The 12,883-nt window shown below is 40.5% G+C and overlaps 1 protein-coding gene across 6 annotated transcripts in view; it reads left to right on the top strand.

The window, feature by feature from the left end:
- PTPRD (protein tyrosine phosphatase receptor type D) overlaps positions 1-12,883 on the top strand; it is a 2,140,681-nt gene that overhangs the window by 1,593,502 nt on the left and 534,296 nt on the right. For all 6 annotated transcript variants that reach the window (XM_060014745.1, XM_060014746.1, XM_060014743.1 and 3 more), the window contains one exon: positions 8,600-8,728. The gene's annotated coding sequence lies outside the window, so the exon portion shown is untranslated. The remainder of the gene's footprint in view (positions 1-8,599; positions 8,729-12,883) is intronic.

Raw genomic sequence — 12,883 nt, 5'->3', positions numbered from 1 at the left:
CACATATCAGGACATGATTTTGAACTTTGTAAATTTTAAAGATGTATGCAAACATACTTGCATTTTTTTTTCAAAAATTTCAAACTAGTCCCTGTTTGCAAAGGGTACCAGGTCACTTAGTAAAATTTTACTGCAGTCCTTAAAGAACACCAAATGTGCTGAGTTATTTTTGCAAGTGATTTCCCAGATTTAAATGGGCAAAGTATATTAACTTAGAATTAAACAGCCAATGAATTCTTTCTGACTAGTTTTCTGCCAGGAGAAAATAATGAAACCTTTAACCAGAAAATGAGAAAGCTCCAAATTCTTCTGAGGATATTGCAGTAAAGTGATTATCCTGTAATATTAGAGTACATGAACATACAAAGGGGGTTTAGAGGCATAAGGAGTTTTCAGGACTCATAACATTTTTCCCACAGAAAACCAGTTTTCTGGTCTATTTCCAGAGTTTAAAGGGGAAGGGAAACTGATGTTTAGTAAAATACAGGCTTTTCATCGGTTCATTTGGTTTGATGACTATTCCCCAATATACACCTGGAGTATATTTTTAATAAAACCAGTCCCAGTGAATTTTTTTCAGCTATGTCTCATGAGTTGTTTAAATAACAACTGGTACATTCATGTGCGTGCGCACGCACACACACACACACACACACACTCACTCATTCACATAAACGGTCTTGATTTAGATTAACCTGGTAAAGAACATTAGATCAAAAGTGGTAAAATACAAAATTAGGGCCATTCTGTGCTCTGTTCTCATATGAGTATCCTCACTTACTGAAGCATTGAAAAGAGATGTACCAGGTAAGATACTTTGAGCTGCAAGTAGGAGAAAACCCAACAAACATGGTTCTTAATAAGGACAATTATTATTTCATAGAAAATCGAGGGATAGGACTATAGGATTGGTTAATTTGGTGGTTCAACATCATAAAAAAATTGGATTTTTATCCATCTTTCCACATCTCACCACAACTATAAAAAGTAAGTGAGTCATGGGGTTCAGAGAGGTTAAAACACAGGTACAAAGTCACTCAGTAAGCGGCTGAGCCAGGATATCAGCTCACTCTGTCTGAGTCTGCAGCCTGTTCTTCTAATCACACTGAAACCATGAAATACGTTGTTGATGTTAAACATTATCTAAGGAAATAAGTAATGCCTCTTATTAAACATAATGATATACATGAGCACCCAAACAACTGGATCTGCTTATTGTACAACCATGGACTCCCTGGCCCTGCTACATACTTTTGAAAATACACATCGAAATGCTTACCTTATGCTTCAAAACGAGTTGTCAAAGATCATAACATCTTAGAGAGAATATGAACTGTGTCATGAAGGAAGCAAATAGTTTCTGAAGTCATTCTGCTAGTCTTCAGTTAAGTTTATTGTGATTATACTAGAACTTCCAGAGAGCTTTCCCATCCACTAGAAAGAGCCAGACACATGAGCAATTATGTTATCATAATTACTTCTAATACATTTAGTGATTGGAGGCCACTGTTTCATTTACTCATCCCCCCAAACCTGAATAGGGTCTTTTCTCCATTTTTATGTCTGTTTCATAAATGGGTGTCTATCTTCAGTGTGCCCATGTATGGTTGTACAGGTTAGACACTGAACAACTGTACCTCATGGCCCTAAATATTTCTACTTCCTCCCCATGCCACTCTTGCTCCAGCCGAAGGAATGCCCTCATCATCTGCTAGAAAAATGTCCTTCACTTTTCTGCTTTGAAAGTTTCTTTAGAATCACCATCTCAGGTCAGAACAACTATCTAGACATTGTCACCTAAACATTTACCAAACATTTCCTAGGAGACAGGCTCTACATGGCAGTTTCAAGTACACAATTTTAAGTAGTCTGTGCAATAACTCTGTGAAATAAATATCATTATCTCTGTTTTACAGATAAAGAAACTTGGACTCTGGGGATTTTAACAGCTCACCCCATGATACAGAGCTATTAACAGAGTTAGGGATTATGTTCTTTCATCTCCAGTGCAGTTTCCACTCTGGAAATTAGGGGAGAGATAAGATTCATTAGGAGAGCAAGGCAACCCAGTGCGTGGTTGGTCAGAAGTACTGAGGGGATTGGGATTAAGGCAGAGCGTATGAGATGCTCAGGGGAGAGAAGGGGCATAGTGGGAAGGCCAATGACAGACCTTTGCTACTCATCTGTTTTTCCCAGAGCCAGACTCTGCAGCTAGGCCACTTTCCTATTTATCCCAGGTTCATTTGGTAATAATAAAATTGGGAAATTGCAAAAACAGGTCTGTTCAACTGTCATCACACATTGTGAGCATCTACAAGAAACAAAGAACTTCTGCTCTATATTGGCTTGAAAGAAAGAAATAATGTCTGCAGTTTGCAATTGAAGGTTTTATATTTGGCAGGATTACCAATCACGTGTAAATCATGGACAAGTCACTGAACCATCTGGTCACTGGTTTTATCAGCCATTAGCCATTAAATTATGTGGTAAAATGGAAACATTATTAATAGCTTGTGAATTGTTATTCATTCACATGTGGGGACAATGCAGAAATGCCCAAGGGAAAAAGTATAACATCGTCTTATTAAAATTTTACCGTAGTTTAAAAGTGAGATGTTAAGAGAACTCAAAATCTGGATAAGATGTAGTTTTGTCCCTCTAAGCCTGGAAGGACATGAAGACCCTGCCCAGTATGATAAAGAGCCCAGTGTTTTGTTTTAATGACTAAGTGCACACACAGAATCTAGAAAATGGTGCACAAATGTGTTTTACTATTCACATGTGGTGGCCCGTTAGTTCATACGGAGTCCACCACTGATGGCCTCCAGGAGACTATTTTGTTTCTTGCCTCCCTCTCTTCTCTATTTCTTGTCACTCATATTTCTCTGTAGGTTTGTAGAGCCACAAGCCTAACACCAGCAAGACCTTGTTTCCTTGTTTCATTCTTTAGAATGAATCACTATATAAAAGAACCCTCCTTTTGTTACTACTGATTTAAGTTCATAGTATAATTTTCAGGCCTTATTAAGATGGAATAGATGAGAATGAAGAGAAAAGAAAAAAATTTAAAGAGAGAGAATACCGTCCGTTTATCACTCATGCATTCATTCGAAAATCAAACACATATTTATAATTGACCTGTTATATGCCGGGCACCATCCTAGGAACTAGGGTAGGGATATACAGGAAATCAAATCTTTTCAGTCCCTGCCCTCAGGGAACTTAGATTCCGGTGGAGAAAAATAAATCATACACAAATAATAAAAACAACCACATATCACATGACAATAATACCTCAGAGGAAAAATAAAGCAGGGCAATAAGATAGAGATGATAGACATAGTGGCATTTTATGCCAGTGGGTCAGAGAATGTGGCAATGTATGTAAAGCTTCTTTCATTCAATATTTATCAACTGCCTTTGAAGAGCTGGGTACTGTATGAGGTCCAAGATGAATAAGACACGGTCCCTGCCCTCCAGGTGCCGTCAGCTCAGTGGAGAATCTCACCACCTGCTCCATTAGGCAGACAGATTAAAAGTCTGAGGGCATATTGAGGCAGTAACATTGTACACAGCCACCAATCTGAACAGATTGTAAGTATTCCAAAACTCACAGTGGTTTCCATAAAATAATTCTCACTTCAAGTAAACATTTTCAGTTGGTGAGTAACTCTATTTTCCACCGACAGCCCTCATATTTGAGGGCTTCCTTAATGCAACGATGACTGGTTCTTCTGATTGGTTGCCAAGGATTCTTTGGGTCCTTATTGAAATGTACTTGCTCAACTCCTCCAAAGCAACTTGGCTGGCTCCTTGTTGTACTGGCAGATTCTCCCTCCTGTACTGAAAAATTTGTTCTTTCTGAAAAAGTTAGACTGTCCCTGGATGGTTTTCATGAAAAGATAAAAAAGAAAGAATTAAAGGGTTTTTTTGTTTTTTGAAAGTAAGTGATGAAGCACTTTGTATCCACAAGGTTTACACAAATGTAGGTCACATCCTAGTGACGTGCCATTTTATCCTCATTCTATCATGCTTTGTGCAGATACCTGGCTCCGAATGTCCGGATTCATCAAGAAGGCAGAGAAAAGTATAATTATGGTCCCAAAACTAGCTTGTATAAACAGCTGCTCTTCTTTATTGTGTTTTTAATACAACCTCCATACCCCAAGCTTTACAGAGTTTGTAATAATATAACATTGTTACAAAGAAAACTCAGTCATGGGAGGGAACAGCGCTGAGCAGAGAAGTCTTTGTTTTCCCGAAGACAGAGCCTTTTTTGATAGGGGTTGAGAGATCATATCACACACAGTTGTTCCGGAGTAAGGGAGACAGACTTGCTGATCTCTGCTAGCACAGACAATGATAATCCACTCACTCCGCAGGCTCCATGTTGGAACCTTCCTCGTCTTCACATCCCTCACCCTTCACCCCAGTTAGAAGACTCAGGAGAGGAAATTATTTTGGCTGAGCTGAGACATAAGCACAGGTGGTACCACTTGTTGTAAACTTTTCGGTTTTTATTGGGGGCTATGAACTGACTTTTAAGTGGTTTTGCTCTGACCGAGAAACAGGAGAGCAAGGGCTCTCGGCCCTGGCTGTTGATCGATTGCACTGCTGCTGATTTCCAGAGGTTGCCATCTTGCAGAGGACAGACGCGTTTCTTCCCTGTGGCATCTCAGGACCATGGCGCCAGCCTGAATCACAGCCAAAGATCCTCATTTCTTTACTGCTCCAAACAGACAAACAGTGCATTTGGGCAGTTCTGCCTATTCTCTGCTGGGGAAATTTCACACCAAAATTTGAGCTTTGTTGAGCTATTCCCCTCCCCCTACTTTTTTTTTTTTTTTTTTTTTTTTTTTTACTGTGCCAAGGTAAAAAAAACAATATATCATAAATTTTATCTTTTTCCTACATGTTGGAGTCCTTCCCATTGGTATAGTTTTCATTCTTATCACGGCCTCATTTATAGCAGCTTCCACTGCTGTGATCATGTCAGCTTTAGGTGTAAATGACAGACAGGAATTTTGCTATCAAAAAGTCAATCACTGGATAAGATCAAGAACTTAGTTCTAAATATAAACTCTTTCTCAGCACTTGCAAATAATAAATTCTGCCAAAGTTTAATGTTATGCTAAAATTCCCCATAGGAATTCTGCTCCTCCCTAAAAATTCTGTTTTCTAAGGATGTCACTCAAGGTGAAATTTACTCCAATGAATCTTAAGTAGCTGATCCTGTGGCTTTATTTGTATGTCCTACATTTCTTTGGTGATAGGTGCTAACATAAAACTTTCATTTTCAGCTCTGTGAACTTTGATTCACAGAATACGCTGCAATTAAGTAACTTTTCAGGGTGGCCTTCCAAAATGGGAAGGGTGTCCAGTTGTTGGTGGGTTTGGCTTAGGTTGTGCAGTTTGTTTGTTTGGGTTGTATGTTTTGAACATGTGCCCAGGGCTTTTAAAACGAGTGATGGGAACATTTGTATAAATGGAATTGAAAGCAATGGAACAGGCATTGCCAACACTCTAATTATGAACCTAGCAACATGGGTACTGATTTGAGAGTTTAAAGGGTATAAGACAAAATATATGGAAAGGAGGGGAACCTGGTGGTCTCAGATAAGATGGCTGTGTTTTCTTCTTAGCATGCAGGAAGTAAAAAGCATACAGCTCTCTTACCCTTTTGGATAACCAAAGATATGGCAAACTGGGGCCCTTTTTCCCAATATCCTTTTCACTATGAGGCACCATCTGGACAGAGGGTAAAGCTTCAAGGGAGCTAGAGTAGTCATTTATGTCAGGTCATGAGTATATCCACTCCCCGCTCCTCTCCATAATGTTTCCTTCAAGGCCAAAGGACCGGTGCATCATGGGGTGTTGAACTAGAGGAGAGAGAGAGAGAGAGAGAGAGAGATCACGTTGGCGCCATAACCCTTACGACTTTCAGTTGCCCAAGAGGAAAAATACCAAATTCTTTGGAACCTCTCTTCTTCTGACAGACAAATTTCCCAGAAACTGTAACCAGAATAACTTGAGGCTTGTTAAACAAGAGGGTATTACTAAGGTTGGGCTGGTGAACCCAAAGAATCTGGAAAGTTTGAGAATCGACAAGATATGGGTGGTTGGCACACACTTTCTCTTAATTTTTGAGTTTTTCTTTTCCTCCCTTTCATCTTCATTTCCAGGTAAGTACATTTCATTCCAGACTTAAAATCAAAATTCTCTTCTCTCCAGTCTCTGCGTAGATTAGGAGTAATTAAAAGATAAGCATAACCTTGTCTCCTCCCTTTGAAATGCATAGTTTTATTCTAAAGAAGATTTCATTGACGGGTCTCTTTGACTCTTGTTTCCTCCAAGTTATATATGAGATCGTATTTCCAAGGTAGCTATTATGCTGTTCTAATATAATTTAAGGGCAGAGTGGGGGGAGATAGCTAGCTGAGAGCATCGTTTACTTTTAAGGCTTTTTTAAAACTGATGGAAAACGACACACACCAACACAAATAGTTCACGGCCGATTCTCTCCCTGAGTATGAGGTCTAGAACTAGTGAGTTCCCATATAGAAGGCTGAAGCCCACTGAAATGCCCCAGCAGGCAGACACACACAGACACAGACACACACAGACACAGACACACACAGACACACACACACACACACACACACACACACACACACACACACACACACACACACACACACACACACACACACACACACAGCCAGCCAGCCAGCCAGCCAGCCAGAAGCTAGGAGCTTCCTTGAGAACAAGGACATCGGTTAGAAAAAGCCAGCTGTGCAGAGCAGAATTAAAAAGCTTCTAGATTTAGGTAAAATAGTGCCACCTGTAATTTTTTTTTTCCTTTTAAAAAGTATGGAAGAAAGAAAAAGGCAAGTTCTAGAAAAACGCAGCTAGCCTTTTAGGAAATGCCAAAATCTGCTCAACTGTACTGAGTTATTTTCCTAGGAACAATACAACAAATCAATGGGTTTGAATTTAGTTATCGTGGTGGTTTTCAGAATGCCCCAAAAAGTTGCCCCGAATTCTGACTCCCAGAAACTAGCCCAGAGGTTCTGATTCAGAGCATGGGTTTTTTACTATCCACAAAATTATTATTAGCCTTAAAGAGACGGTTGTTTTAAAATCCTCTGTAAACTGCAAAGAGCCACATAAATGTTAATATTTAACTCATATGGTGTGGACAGCGTCCCTTGAATTTGTTGGATACTGTGCTAAGAACTCATGGTGAAATAAAGGAAGTCTGCTGTAGTGGCGTAGTTTGCACAGTTGATCATTTTCTATTATTAGTATTTACCAAGAATACTCTCCTCTCAAGAAAATGAATTCCTTAAGCAAAAATTTGTGAGCAACATCTTCCTCTCCCAAAGTAGTAGTTTTGTTGTTCCTGATTTAACTCAAAAATAACACATGAGCATCAAAACTTAAGTCCAGATTGTTTCCAAGGGGTGGGGGAAGGTTTCAGTATTTCTGATCCTTTCTTTGTTTTAATCACAGATTTATTCGGGGGTGGTGGTGGCTGGAATTTAGGCTACTTTGATGGCATTGCTTCCTCTTTTAATTGGACTGCAGGGAATGAAAATCATTAGGGTATGTTTGCATTGTATTTGGATGAAAGGGTTTTCCTTACTCTGTGTGCCCTGCTCACAGAACACATTCTTAGAATGACTTAATAGTGCATAGTTGACATACCTTACACACAGTGGAGGCCTGAATGAATGAGCCGTGGGATGAATGGGCATACATGAAAACTAAGTAAAAAGAAATGCTAAAAACACCCCACCAGTATCCAGAATTTGGGCTGTGTTTCATTTGTAGCTACTACTTAAAAATGGAATCCAATTAAGGGGCCATTTCTTTTTCAATTATAAACGTGCTTTCACAAAGAATCCTGGAGCTGGGAGGTACTTTAGAAAAACTAATCTAGTCTAGTGTGTTTTCAAATTATGCTTCCTAGAGCTGTAAAGCAAGGTTACTCCACCTTGGTTGACATTTGAGTCACTTGTGTAGCTTTTTAAAAAATTATGCTAGTGCCCCATTCCCAAAGAATCCAATTCAGCTTATATGAGTGCCCTCTGGGCATATGGTTTAAAAGTGTTCCAGGTGATTTGAATGTTCAGCCAGGGGTGCGACCCACCATTCTAGGGGTTCGACACTCCCAACATTTAGACTTGTGGTCTTATAAATGCAAGTCTACTCTCTAGGGACAATACGATAGAATATATTAAACTGGGGTAACGGGGATATGCTTATGCCCAGTAGGGCTCACATTCATTTCAAAGAAAACACTAGACTTCTAAAAAATTCAGTTCAACAGTGTTGTATCTTGAACTCTTTGTACAAGGCATTCTGCAGGTATACAAGGGACGCACAGAAGATTAAGGCCCAACTTTCTCTTGAAGATTTTACAGTCTTGCCATCTGGAAACATACCAAGCAGAGGCACAGGGAAGGAATGAGAAAACCAAGTATAAACATGACTTTGATAAAAGGCAGGTGTGTTATGGATGGCACAGGAAGGATTGAATCATGGATGAAATATAGTTTTCAGCATTTGCTCTAATAGCCATCTCTTCTTTCCCCAGCCTAACTGACCAAACTGAGCAGTCCTGACATCCACAGTCTGGGAACACAGCCTGCTCTGGGGCAGTGCAGGAATAAAAAGGAAAAATAATGCAGGCGCTGTGCTCCTTCTTACCTCCACTTGGTACAAGGTAGGATATTTCCTAGAGCCTGAAACTCATCAGGCAGGAGGTTCTTCTGACGGAGAAAGCATGGGTGCCAAGTGTCCATTTCAGGACAGCTTCTCGGTGTCTGACACTTGTTTCTTTGTCAAGGGGAAGGCAGAGAAAAACTCCTGCCTGACTTGATTTGCTTTTGTGCTTCCTGAGGTCAGAGATTGTTAATAGTCCCAGTTTGGTTCATCTCCTGGCATGGATAATGAGCAAAGTTGACTGAAAGAAAGAAAGAAACAAAGGGAGAGAGGGAAAAAGAAAGGAGGGAGGAAGGAAGGGATGAAGGGAAGGGAAGGAAAGAAAGAGAAAGAGAGAGTTAAAAGTTTCCATTGTTTTTTGCTCTTCATATTGGTCTTAACTCAGAATTTTTGGAATTTCTCTGTTCTCTTCTTAAACATAGTCACCTGGCAAAAGAACTTTCAAGTTGTGATTAGACATAAGTTTGCATAATTTCCCACTGATTCCATCCAGTGCATTCTCATATTTATAATATGTTACCATTCCAGTCAATGGATGGATACCAATAAAACGAGCTATGGAACACATCTTGGGCATGAGTGCTTTCTGTGATCTTTTATCCTACTTCAGTAGACTGTTTATCTAGCAGAAGAGAGATTCGAAGAATTAGGTGTTTTTTTTTTTTTGTTTGTTTGTTTGTTTTAACAAATAAAGCCACAAGTTTATTACCATGTGAGTTTAGAATCCAGTATAGTGAAATAATGCAACAGAGAAAAAATGGCCTAGGGAAGCCTGAAGAGTCAGATGTTTTAAATGAAGAAGTGATCGTGTCTGGGTAGAAGAATCAGGAAAACAAAGAAAAGCCCAACTCTTTGATGAAATGACTCTTAAAGGCTGGATGGGAGTTCAGCGTGTAGGTGATCATAGGCAGCTTTCTGGCCAAGAAAAAATGCACGTTTTTGTTCAGACAGTTCTGGAGTTTAGGGCATTGGTCGTAAAGAGGTGGAAGTTTAAAACGGAAAAATGGATTCAGGCAGCATTCCATTTGTGGTGGCCTTTGAATGCGGTAGAACATTTGTACTTAGTTTGGTCAATAATCATGAACCACTGAGGGTTTTTTATTTACTTATTTTTGAGCATGGAAGTTACATAACCAAACGTGTGCTTTATTAAAGTTAATTGGGCAGCACAGTGGAGAATGGATTGGGGCCAATAAGAAAAAGATTAGGAGCAGAAGAATATACAAAAAATTATTATTGTACTAGTCCAAAGAAAACTAGCGATGTTTGTATTAGAAAGATGGGTTTTGGTGGTAAGGAGACAAAATGCAACCTTCAAGAATTAATACCAGATAATAACTAACCAAGAATGGTGTTTCTACATTTATAAAACAGCACGGAATTGAATAGACTAAAGTAATAATATATGTGGGAAATAATAGTTTTTGTTTTGCCTCTTTAAATTTCTGCTGGACCTGTCTAGTGTTACTAGTAACTTTGGAGATGTGGTCAATGAGTTTTGAAAATCAGGATGCGTTGGAATAATATAGGTGATGATATAAGAAAAAAATGTACAGGTAAATGAATGCTCTGTCCACCTAATAGAGTGTACCTAGTTAAAAATGCAAAGTTCAGTATGAAGGATTTTTTTCTACTGAACTGATCAGTTATTTTGACATCTTGTAGGAAACCATGAAAGTCTGTAATTACTCTCATTAAGAATTCTATGGGACTTCCCTGGTGGTGCAGTGGTTAAGAATCCACCTGCCAATGCAGGGGACACGGGTTCGAGCCCTGGTCTGGGAAGATCCCACATGCCGCGGAGCAACTAAGCCCGTGAACCACAACTGCTGAAGCCCATGTGCCTAGAGCCTGTGCTCTGCAACAAGAGAAGCCACCACAATGAGAAGCCCACACACCGCAACAAAGAGTAGCCCTGGCTCTCTGCAATTAGAGAAAGCCTGCACGCAGCAACGAAGACCCAGTGCAGCCAAAAATGAAAAATAATTAAAAAAAAAAATTCTGTGGAAGTATGAATCCATCCACTCCTGTTCAGATTCTATTATGATTTCTTGTCTGTGACATTTTGTTGTGTGTTTTAGTGAGGCCTAACTCTTAACCAAACTCTCTGTCACTGTACCTTTCAGCACAGGCCCAATAGGAGGGACTCTGAAGGTGACATCTGACCAGCCACAGTGGTATCCATCGTCCATCAAGTCATTCAGCAGAAATCTTTTGAGATCTGCTTATAGTTCAGCTTCTGTGCTTGTTGATAGTGATATATAAGAGTGTGGAGATGTTCAGAGATTAATAGAGTGTGAATACACACAAAAAAAGACAGCGACATAGGAAATAAGAAAAGAAAAGAATGTGAGACCAGAGGTAGGACAAAGTCATTCTACTTAATGAACTACAGGGAACTTTGTAAAGAAAGTGATGTTTCACATGAAATAAGTAATTATCATCAATTCATTTCCTCTTTCTCTCTTCCTAGCTCCATCCTTCCCTTCCTTTACTTTCCCAAATATTTCTGGAGTACATACAGTGCTTAAAGCCTTATGATAAGATTTTTGGCTCCAGTCAGACATGAATATGCTGTCAAACCACTGAAAAAGAACATTTGCCAAGTATGGACACACCCAGTAGAAATCAAGTGGCATAATGAAGAATAAGATAAATATAGGAGTGTAAGACAAAGATAGAGAAAGGTTTGAAAAGTGGCTGAAAAAATAGTCGTCTTGATGTCTTCGCTGTGTTCATGGTTTTGAAAATTGCTCTCAAATGCCTGCGGAAACATCCACAGCTATGCTGCACCTGGGAAGCAAGGTGAAATCTGGTAACTGGGGTCTCGGTCCAGGATACAAGGACTGGTTTGTCACTGGTCATTTATAATTCCCAGCCTGTGAAGAGATATACTCCCTATTACACAGAAATCAATTTGTGGTGTTTCGATTCTGAGTTAGTTTCTGAAAATAATTTTCTGAAACCCTATTTGAAAGACCGTTTACAAATAACTTCATGACTCTGTATGGCTTTCTTGCTAAAACTGTGAAGACAACTTTGTTGGTGGACACAGAAATCTTAATAGTGTTGAAAAGCTGCTGTGCTTCGGGTTTTACTTTACCCTTGTGTTTTTTTGTTTTTTTGTTTTTTTTTTTTTTTGCGGTACGCAGGCCTCTCACTGCTGTGGCCTCTCCCGTTGTGGAGCACAGGCTCCGGATGCGCAGGCTCAGTGGCCATGGCTCACGGGCCCAGCCGCTCCACGGCATGTGGGATCTTCCCGGACCAGGGCACAAACCTGCGTCCCCTGCATCCGCAGGCGGACTCTCAACCACTGCGCCACCAGGGAAGCCCTACCCTTGTGGTTTTGTTCTTTGTTTTTTTCCTCTCTCTCTAACCACTGAATCTTTTTTTTAAATTAATTAATTAATTAATATTTTGGCTGCGTTGGGTCTTCGTTGATGTGCACGGGGTTTCTCTAGTTGCGGCGAGCAGGGGCTACTCTTCGTTTCAGTGTGCAGGCTTCTCATGGCAGTGGCTTCTCCTGTTGCGGAGCATGGGTTCTAGGTGCGCGGGCTCAGTAGTTGTGGCTTGTGGGCTCTAGAACGCAGGCTCAGTAGTTGTGGCTCACCGGCTTAGTTGCTTGGTGCCACGTGGGCTCTTCCTGGACCAGGGCTTGAACCTGTGTCCCCTGCATTGGCAGGTGGATTCCCAACCACTGTTCCACCAGGGAACTCCCTAACCATTGATTCTTGGAGCACATTCTTTCATTAAGGAGATTTAGCACCCTCCACAGTAGCTGCGGGCAAGACATTAACATCCTGCAGCACATCCTAGTCCTGAAAGATGAGTCAGCCTTGTGCAAATGAAATATATTAAACAAATGCTGCTTTACTTTTCTCTCATTCTCTTAAAACAATACCAACTCTGGCCAGGGAACCAATAATAAACTGTAGTCGGGCTTCCCTCGTGGCGCAGTGGTTGAGAGTTCGCCTGCCGATGAAGGGGACACGGGTTCGTGCCCCGGTCCGGGAAGATCCCACATGCCGCGGAGCTGCTGGGCCCGTGAGCCATGGCCGCTGAGCCTGCGCGTCCGGAGCCCGTGCTCCGCAACGGGAGAGGCCACAACAGTGAGAGGCCTGCGTACCGCAAAAAAACAAAAACCAAAAAACTAAAA

Source organism: Delphinus delphis, chromosome 6, assembly GCF_949987515.2.
Source record: "Delphinus delphis chromosome 6, mDelDel1.2, whole genome shotgun sequence".
Lineage (NCBI taxonomy): Eukaryota > Metazoa > Chordata > Mammalia > Artiodactyla > Delphinidae > Delphinus > Delphinus delphis.
Note: the sequence above shows the minus strand (reverse complement) of the source record. Positions and strands in the feature narration are given on the sequence as shown.